This window comes from Gavialis gangeticus, unplaced genomic scaffold (assembly GCF_001723915.1).
Source record: "Gavialis gangeticus isolate Ggan-Ray unplaced genomic scaffold, GavGan_comp1, whole genome shotgun sequence".
Lineage (NCBI taxonomy): Eukaryota > Metazoa > Chordata > Crocodylia > Gavialidae > Gavialis > Gavialis gangeticus.
In genome coordinates this window covers 26,118,585-26,127,998 of record NW_017729031.1, presented here as the reverse complement: position 1 = coordinate 26,127,998, position 9,414 = coordinate 26,118,585, and the positions used below count along the sequence as shown (strand labels likewise).

General features: G+C 40.0%; 1 long non-coding RNA gene across 1 annotated transcript in view; it reads right to left on the bottom strand.

Moving 5' to 3' along the window:
* The window catches only part of LOC109301714, a 23,306-nt gene extending 14,466 nt beyond the window's left edge, over positions 1-8,840 (bottom strand). Inside the window, exons 1-3 of the long non-coding RNA XR_002098579.1 lie at positions 8,829-8,840; positions 8,732-8,736; positions 719-724 (exon numbers count right to left, since the gene is read on the bottom strand). This is a non-coding gene — a long non-coding RNA (uncharacterized LOC109301714). The remainder of the gene's footprint in view (positions 1-718; positions 725-8,731; positions 8,737-8,828) is intronic.
* Between the last annotated feature and the right edge of the window lie 574 nt (positions 8,841-9,414).

Genomic DNA, 9,414 nt, shown 5'->3' with positions numbered 1-9,414 from the left:
CATAAGAAAATACACCAGGTTACTTAGTCAGTGGCACAGGAAAATCAGTGCCAGGTTTGTTTTCACAGGACCCTATTATTTTGATTGCTATCAGCTGATAATTCATCTACATAACTCTGACTGTGACCTCTTTGCTGTACCATCCTTGCAGGATTTTTTTTTCTGATCAGGGAATTAAAAAAAAAAATTGTTTGAGCTCTCCTTTAGTCTGTGATCCCTGATCCTCACGGGCTCTCTTTAATACCTATGTTCCCAATGTTTTAATTCGTAACTCCTTCAAATATGCACTTACATTAGGCCATTGAATTCAATCAGTGGGACTAATTGTGCGTGTAAAGGTTACATTTGTATTGAAGAGCTTAGCTGGCTCTGTACCCTAAGTGGCATACGTGAGAGACGGGAAAAGAGACAAAAAAGAGAGAAACAAACTCCTAATTTCCAGACCGAAGGGACTCAGGGAGCACACAAACTGAAGAAGAAACTTTGTTATAACATAACAGACACTTGGATTTATTCCCAGTTCTTCACTGTCATTCCATATTTAGGCCGTGACCTTGCAAGCACTTATGTGCAGGAGTCATTTACCAAATAATTGAACTTGCTGGCACTGGTCCCATTTGTTTCTTTATAGTCTAGCATATAAAGACCTCAAACTCGGCTCTCTCAAGTATTCAATTTTCCCTCATCTTTCTTAATGTGTGGTTCCTCAAAATTGGACCTGGGACTCCAGGTGAGGTCTTACCAGTACCGGGCAGAGTGAAAGCATGATGTCCTGCTACTTATATGCAATCCTTCTTTTAATCAATCCCAGTTTGCTGATAGCTTTTTCTTGCAGCACCATGCAGTACTACGCTGCTGAAGTATATTCAGCTTAGTCTCCACTATAACCCCGAGGTGCTTTTCTGCAGTCACTTATTCCCCCGCTTCTATTTCTGAGTTTGACTGTTCCATCCTAAGTGCTCTGCAGTTGTCCGTATTGACAGCATCAAAACATTTAAACTATTGTGTGATAAAATTGACACTCATTTGTGAAGAGTTTTGGTTGAAATACCTTTAAATTTGCAGGAAACATCAGTCTGAAAGATGTTACCCAGATCTCATTGTCTATTTAGACCTCACATCCTTTGTGTTTAAAAATCTTGGTACGGTGACCAGCACAATGGATCTTATCCGAGTCAGCAGGCAATGCTGCAATTCAAATACATGGCAATCTCCACTTTGATTGCAGACCACACCTATTGAGTATGCTTCATCTCAAGGGATATCACTCCTGAAATGCCTGGCATTGTATCCAGATTTCAGATCATTTCATTCCTATTAATGACAATAATTTACCTTAGAAATAAAGAATTGTGAACTAAGATTACTGGTTACTTTCAAGAGAAAGAGCCCTATGGCATTTTAAGTTTCCTGCATGAATAATTTTTGTTTTTTGTCACGTGCCAGATTCTCAGCTGGCACAAACTTGAATTAGCTCTTCAAGTTATGCCGTTTTACATTGCCTGAGAATATGAACCTTGGTCCCTCACTGGGCTTTGACAGATTGAGAGAGATGCTGCGGGATTGTTTGCTCTCTTGGAAGGTGGATGAATTCAGTGATATAATGAGTCTTTTCTGTGGTTGACTTCTGTGACTTATAAATGTTCCTCTTTTTCTAATCTGCTGTTCATTATGGCTCAGTGTTTGAAGGACAGATGTGCCACTTAATTACTATTAATGGCACAGGTAGGTCAACTGAACTTCCCTGTGCATGGTATCTGTGAATGATAGAGTACTTCAACTCCTGGTTATTGAGATCTTGCTTTAAGTGCCAAGGTGACACATTGTATTTTAAACTATGTGTACTATTTAAAAAATATTCTAATGCAGCATTTAGTAGTCAAATGCATGTACTTGCTTATTAAATTTTTAAAATTGCTTGACTTTAAGAGCAAGAAGTGCCTCTTTTATGCCTAATCATCTAGCCTCGCAACAATTTAGTAGAGCTTCCACTTTTCAATGAGAAATTCAAGCAGGTTATTCTCTTCTAGAGTCTATTACCCAATAATTGTTTTATTTTTTTCTTTCAACAGGTCAGTGGTACAAAGGCAGAAAATTGACTTTTAAGATGTACACAGCACTTTCATTCTGGGTATCTTGCAGCTTTACAAGTATTGAATCAAGCCGCAGGTTGCTAATCATTATCATTCCCATTTTACAGATGTGTAAACCAATGTACATAGTGATTAACTTGCCCAAGGTCATGTAATAATGTGTGATGGAGGTAGGAAAACAGATCTCCTAGCTTGCAGTCCTATACCTTAATTATATTTAGTGATTACTGTAATAAAGTATTTAATTACAGTTTCCTATAATAGTTCTATAATTTACCACCACATAGCTTTTTTGTGTGATTAAAATTTATCCCTAATACAAGCCATGGTTGCACTCTTATTTGACAACTGCAACTGTATCCAATGCGTGCTACTGGTTACAAACAAATATATATTGCTACGATGTGCATCAGAGAAGAGTCCTGTATAACCATATAACCATGTGCAGTTTTGAAACCTTATGCCTTCAAAAGTCATCATGAGTCAGATCCCGTTATCCCTGTAGGGAGCACGTACATAAGATATTGTATATTTGGATAATGCTTTTCAGCCAGTTCCTTGGGCCAGTGGTAGAGAAAGATTTGTGGAATGGATTGTGTCCCATGCAGTGGGTGCAAGAGAAAGAAAGGTACTCCAAGCCCTTCCGGGAATATTTTTATGGCTCCACCTACTTCCCTTGGTCTTTAAAGTTGTGTGCAACATCCTTTTATGTTTTGGATATCTGCTTTAGCCACACTCCTGGAGCTTGGCCTAAGCCCTTTGAAAATGGCCAAGGCTGGCAGCAAAGGATGCATCTCTTGGTGCTTGATTTGAAACTTCTGAGTATTCATTGTAGCCCAAGCCTTTTTAGGCCAAATGGAGGCAACTAATAAAACTAATAAAGACTAGGCATCTAATGTTGCCTTTGGTGTTGGGGTTCGGGGTGATTTGGATCACTTGGGGTGATTTGGATTGCTTTTTGTGACCTAGGTACCTACATTTTATCTATGTCCTGTTTAGGTGCCTACAAGATTACCTTGGATTTGGCCCTTAGCCTTTAACTTTCAATACTTATTCATGGACTTGTTTAAATGTATGTGTGATAACTGGTTCTGATGACACTTCCACCAGTAAGTGGAAATCGGTTATGCTCAGTGGTGTTCTACCTTACAGTAACATCAAAAGGTGGGCCCTAAGTTTCAGATAGGAGTTTTATAAATTAGGATTAATGAATACAACCGTTTTTAGCCCATATCTTTACACACACACGTACACACATATACACACACACAATACAAACTACTAAAGAAGGTAGCTTTTAAAATTGTAAAAGTATAGCATACGTCTTCAGCATCTAAAAGTCCTTGCAGTAAAATAGAGTTGTCATGTTCTGTGTTATCTCACTCTTGTAGTTTAAAAACAGTTTTCGTACTGTGTGGTCTGGTTTTGAAAGGTTATTATAGAACATGAGCATGTATATGTGTTCACTAACATGTAAATGTGTGCCTATCAAAGGAAGCCCTGCATTGAAAGAGGTCTAAAGTTGACATTTTGTAGTACAGAATTTAAATGTTTATTTTTTTGTTGGTGTTAAATTATTGACTTTCCAGTTGCTTTTCTCACTGGGCAGTGTCATCAGATGTCAGTGCCATTCGCATCCATCTCCATTGTTCTTCAGCTGCACAGAGGAAATTGCTTTCTCTTAAAAAAGGAGCTTGCTGTCAAGCTGCTGTTATGTTAAACAATGGATGTAGGTGAAGCTTTTGAGCCCTCACTTTATATTCTGACTGGGTGCCAAGAGTACTGTCAAGTGTTTGAAAGAAACACTCCAAAAATAAGAATAATCACCTTAACCACATATACAGTATCTCTGCTTTTAGGCAGTTTCCCTAGGAATCAGGTGAGGACTTTCTTTGCTCAATTGATCATAAAGAATTTCAAGACATATAAGTATGCGCCTCCTCTGGGCCTAAGGGAAGGTATTCTTTGTTGTATATTGCAAGTGAAATCTTGTATCCACCTCCTGCCACTTAAACTTTTGGAGAGCCTGATTCTAGGTTTCTTTATCTCCATGACCTGTCTCGGCAAGGGGAACATGCCTCCAAATCTGAACAGTCCCATACTGTGAGAATGTTTCAAAATGACTATTGCTATTTATTACTTATCTCACGCACCTAAATGTGCCAGGCAATTTTGTATGCAACCCCTGCTTTCAGGAGCATGCAGTCCAGATAGCCCAATCAGTTTAAAACCATGCAAAATTAAAATGCATACTTTCTGTGCTTTTGGAGTTCTTGACAGCTATAAAAATTAAATTTAGTATAACTGGAGCCACATACCTACTCCTGCAAAGCAAAAAACCCCCCAAAGAACAAATCCCCCAACTGAGCAGAATATAAACCCACAAAGATACTCTCTTCTTCCTCTACAACCCAAAATGCTATTTGCTATTTATGTTCTATCTGCTACCTTCTCCTAGTCTTGTCTGCAAAAATGTGCATTTCTTGCTCTCTAATCTTGGTTCTGGCCCCTTCCAAATACCTTTCTTACCTAAGAAATCTGATAGTGTGGAGATTATTTCAACTACCAGGATTTCTTCTCTAACTGGATGTAGTCACAGTTCTGAAAACTGAGCCCATTTGACTTTTTGTTTGATTGTTGCTGCACTTCCTCTGCATCTGGAAGTTCCTTGCTGCTTGACACTCAGCGATTCTCCGGTTTTGAACCCTAAATTGCTTCTTTTGTTGCCCTGTTTGTGTTACACAGCATTACAGCTTGATTAAGTCTTCTTATTCTTGACATCTAACATCTCTTAATTTGGTTTTCCTGAGCAGAATACAAACAGTCTGTAGTGACTGTTGAACGGCAATAGATTCTGGTCTGGGGTTCAATTCAGTTTTCCACCCAAAAGTTTCAAGGTTTCTCTGAATCTTGTCTCTGTGAGGATGGAAGATTTTAACAATCTCCATTCCTCTGGAACATAACTTCTACAAGCCCAGTGTCCATTCCCATGTGACCTAGTAGAAGAACAAGCAGTCAATTGGCTCCCCTGTTCAAATAAATTTTATAGGATGTACTTTAAAAACAGTTCTTCTTCATGGAGAGGTCAATGCCCCTACTCCTTCATATGTTTTTTTCATAGAGGTGGCCAGCTAACTCATCTCTCCTCTGACTTCTTTACAAGGCGAAGATACATGTTGCATTTACCATGGTGTAACTTACAGCCGTTTGCATGCCAGAGTAAATGACATGGGTGTCCGAATCGGACCGATGACTAGCTCTCCTGAGGTAGTAATACGCAGGTCCTGCTGTTATAATGGCTTCCTGGTAGGTAACAGTCTGTTTACATTGATCAACTGGAAAATCCACCGTGACATTGACTAGAGCTGCAGAGGTATAAAATAAATCATATTGGCATATACGAATTCCTGACTTTTCAAAGGACAACCTTATCCTAAACTAGAGTACGGACTGTGCATGGTGTGTTTGCTCAGCATTTGCACCAGTAAAAAGGAAGAGTCCACTAGTAGAAATATGTTATGTGCCCACACTACCACAGTGGACTCGTGAGCTCACTCTTTAATTCATTACCGATATATTTCTTAGGCAGCTCTCTGATGCTTACCAAGCTCTGTTAATTATCGATAATTTGCTGTTCACGTTCTTCCATGGGCAGTGGTGGTGAATATTTCAGCATCTTCCCATCCCAACTTTTGATATTTTCTCCAAATAGAATAGTACATTACATATTGTTTGCATTTGTAGCTGCTTCCCTCCCCCGCAGAATCTTCAAAATGATAACCATCATAAGAAGCATCATAATGAGTCAGATCAATGGTTCATCTACCTTAGTTTCCTGTTTCCAACCATGGAAACTTTAGAGGAAGAACATTGAACAGGTTATATCTAGAGTGACTTATCTCTTATTCATTATCCTCCCTGCCATCCACCATTGCTGGCTTAAAGATGTCAGAGGATACATCTCTGACTGTTCTGCTTAATAACTATTCAAAGATTTATCATTCATGAATGTGTCTAGTTCCTTTTTGAATCTAGCTATACTATCCACCTCTATACGTCGAGCATTCAGAGCACTCTAACGGTGTTAGGTCATTTAAGATATACAGACAGAGTTGTTAACTAAATTCTATTTCTATTTTAGAGATAGTAAAATAGAAGTAGAGAAGTGAAGAGAATTGCTCTAGCCAATTTAGACAACAGCTGTTGGATTCAGACTCGACTCTTTTGACTCTATCCCCAGCTGTAGCCACTAGATTACACTATTTCTCCTGAACAGGATAGAAAGTAGCATGACTCCTGTTTACATCTATTTTAATGTCAATGGAATTGAAATGAGAGAAATCATTAAAAAAAATCTCACACAGGGCCAGTTCTGGCTCTTTAAGTATAGGGACATAAAAAGATTCTTCTCTGTTTGTAAGTGAGAAACTAAAAATAGAAACGTAGATTCCAAGGGGCAGTTTACTCATCCTTATTCTCATTTTCCCATTTAATAGACTGCAGCACAGTAGGCATGAGGAAGAATGCCTTACCGGTCTGGATGATGAAACCTGGAGAACAAAGAAGTTGTGCCAATGGAAATAAATTGATCCTTCCTACAGTGATGTGTTATGTCTTTAAAATTCTGTGTTAGTCTAACTGTCACCTTGGAATATGGAACCTTTTTTAAATAGCTGTCAGTGCATCAAAATGAATTCTCACTCTGAATATCAGTATTTCATTTCTATGTGTGGAATTTAGAAACATGGGGTTTCATCCTGGCATATCTGCAGTTACACCATGTCTTACTTGGCCTATGATAGTTTGAGGACAACGCAAGGAAAAATATTTAATATTAACATACTAGAATGCTTTGGAAATGATTTTTTTTTTAATGTTCAGAATGCCTTTTTATTATTCATGGATCACATGACTTTTCAAAAACCCGCTAACTTTGGCACAGTAATTGCCAGTAGGACAAAAAAAAATAAAAGTGCTTGTGAATTCGGGCCTCTGCAAAATGGTAAAAGAATAACTTGTCCTTCAATTATTTTTCTGATAAATTCCCTGTTGATAAATCTCTATATTTGTACTAACATTTTGGAAAATTAAAAGAATGAGAGGCTGATCATTTCTTTCTTGTGCTGTTTCCAGCCAGTTCCTGCAGCAGAAAGGATACATTTGGTGTTTTGACACTGACATTTAGTTGGATCGAGGGCAGTAAATAATATCTGTTTAGTGTTTGGGTCATCTTGATCTAGGGTACTATAGGCTTCCCTTACAAAGGGATTGCTTATAATGACCTTAATAGGTCTTTTCTATATTTTCCCATAACTTCTATGTTCCTATAGAAACAGAATAAATTCCATGAACACTACATTAGAAGGAAATAAGGTAAAATGCGGTGCCTAAATTAGCCCTGCAATACAGTACATGTCAGTTTGCATTAGGCATCTCATGGCTAAGCTTAGTGTGTTTTGCCACAGGTGTGAAGAATCTAGTAAAAAGGAAAAAGTCATTCTGACTTGAAAAACTGCATCTGGGAATAGGATAAAGTCCTTGCCAGGCCAATTATGAACTAAATGGCAGCAACTGCTTGTGGAATGGCCTAACTGCAACTGTGATTGAGATCTAACTGCCTGGGGGCATCCACACCTGCATTTCATCTGGGATCAGTTTACTTATGAATAAACCACTTGCTAGTAAATGCTCCTGGGTAGGTGTCTACTCATGCAGGGAAGCAGGAGCAGATTTGCTGCTAATGGAAGGAAAGTGCTCCCACTTCCTGGGTCCCTAAAATTAGCCCCTACTACCACCAGGGAAAGCTCTAAACTCCCCCTGGTTGCTAGCCCAGGGGCTGGCAGGGAGGACTGGGCCAGGAGGCACTTGTCTCCTGGCCAGAGTTTGGACATTACACCCTGCCCCCAGGGCAAGGACAATGTTCTCCTGCTTCAGCAGCAGGTAGTTCCTGGCCCTGGATCCCCAATCAGGGTAGGGGACTTGGAAAGAGTTGCAGGGGAGGAGCAGGTCCCAGCCCCCTGCTCCAATCTGCAGCTAGCAGGTAGCTCACAGCAGATTGGGGCAGGGGTCTAACCAGGAAAGTTCCCAGCCCTTGCCCCACACACAAAGTGGAGGCTGGGGAGCCTGTTCCTCTCTCGGCTCCATCAGCACAGAGCTGGGTGAGGAAAAGTCTGGGGAGCGTGTTCCCTGCTCAGCTCTGCAAGTATGGAGCTGGGTGGGGAACAAGCTGGGCAGTTTGTTTCATGCTCAGGTCCATGAGCACAGAGCTATGTGGGCAACAGGCTGATAGTTTGTTCCCTGATCAACTCCACCCTCAGGGAGCTGGGTGGGGAACAGGATGGGGAGGATCATGATCTTGGAGCAGGGAGGCTTGAAGCTCCCTGTTGCTGGGGCAGGGAGACATAGTCCTTGCCCAGGATCTGGTAGCAGAGCTAGCAGCAAGCAGCTCCTGGGAGTAGGGAACAATCTCCCGTGCCTGGTGAATGGCTGACTGGAGCAGATTTGCTCCCTGTCAGGCATCTATATAAGCACTACTGTACTGTTACTAATCAAAAGTCATTTTGCTACTTGCATTTGCAGGTAGCAAATTTACTCACGATTAGTGAGGTTTACTGCATAGTAATAGATGCAGTAGATACACATGCTCACTTCACAGTAAGCTATGCTGCTGCAAAGTTAAGCATCACATAAAGACTCACCCCCTGTGCTTAAGGATTGAGGTGGCATTTAGGTCACACAATTTTTGCTCGTATGGGATGGTTAGCGTATAGGAAGGGGAAAAATCATGTTAGATGATGCTTTCCTGAGACAGCATCTGAATAGGGACAATAATGTTTCAGGGGGAAATGGACTTTATGTCACTGAATACATGAATTTTATTTATATTAGGTCTTTCTTTTAATTCGGTACACAGAAACTGAAAAAAGATTGTTTTTCCTTACCTGAAGCCTTGACTTAAGATCCTAACTCTTGTCTATGAAAAAAGACCTTTCTCCACATCCCAGAGTGAACCTCAGAACATGGACACAGGTGAATTTGAAGGTAACCTTTTTTCTTAGCTGCAAAAAGTGGTGTTTGAAATTCAATAGTTGCAAATTGATTTTCACAAACAAAAGATATTTGCTCCAGGTGTTCAAACTGCACCAGTCCAGCCTGCACCAAAAAATAGCAACACCTTTCTTAGCGTGCCAAAAATCCTTAACCACTGCAAACTGATTGGCAGGAAAGTAATGCATTTGTTTGCTGCCTATGCACAACCAAGGCAATAATTATTCTAGAGAACACTATGAAAGAAGAATACATTGATCCCTAGGGACTGAGT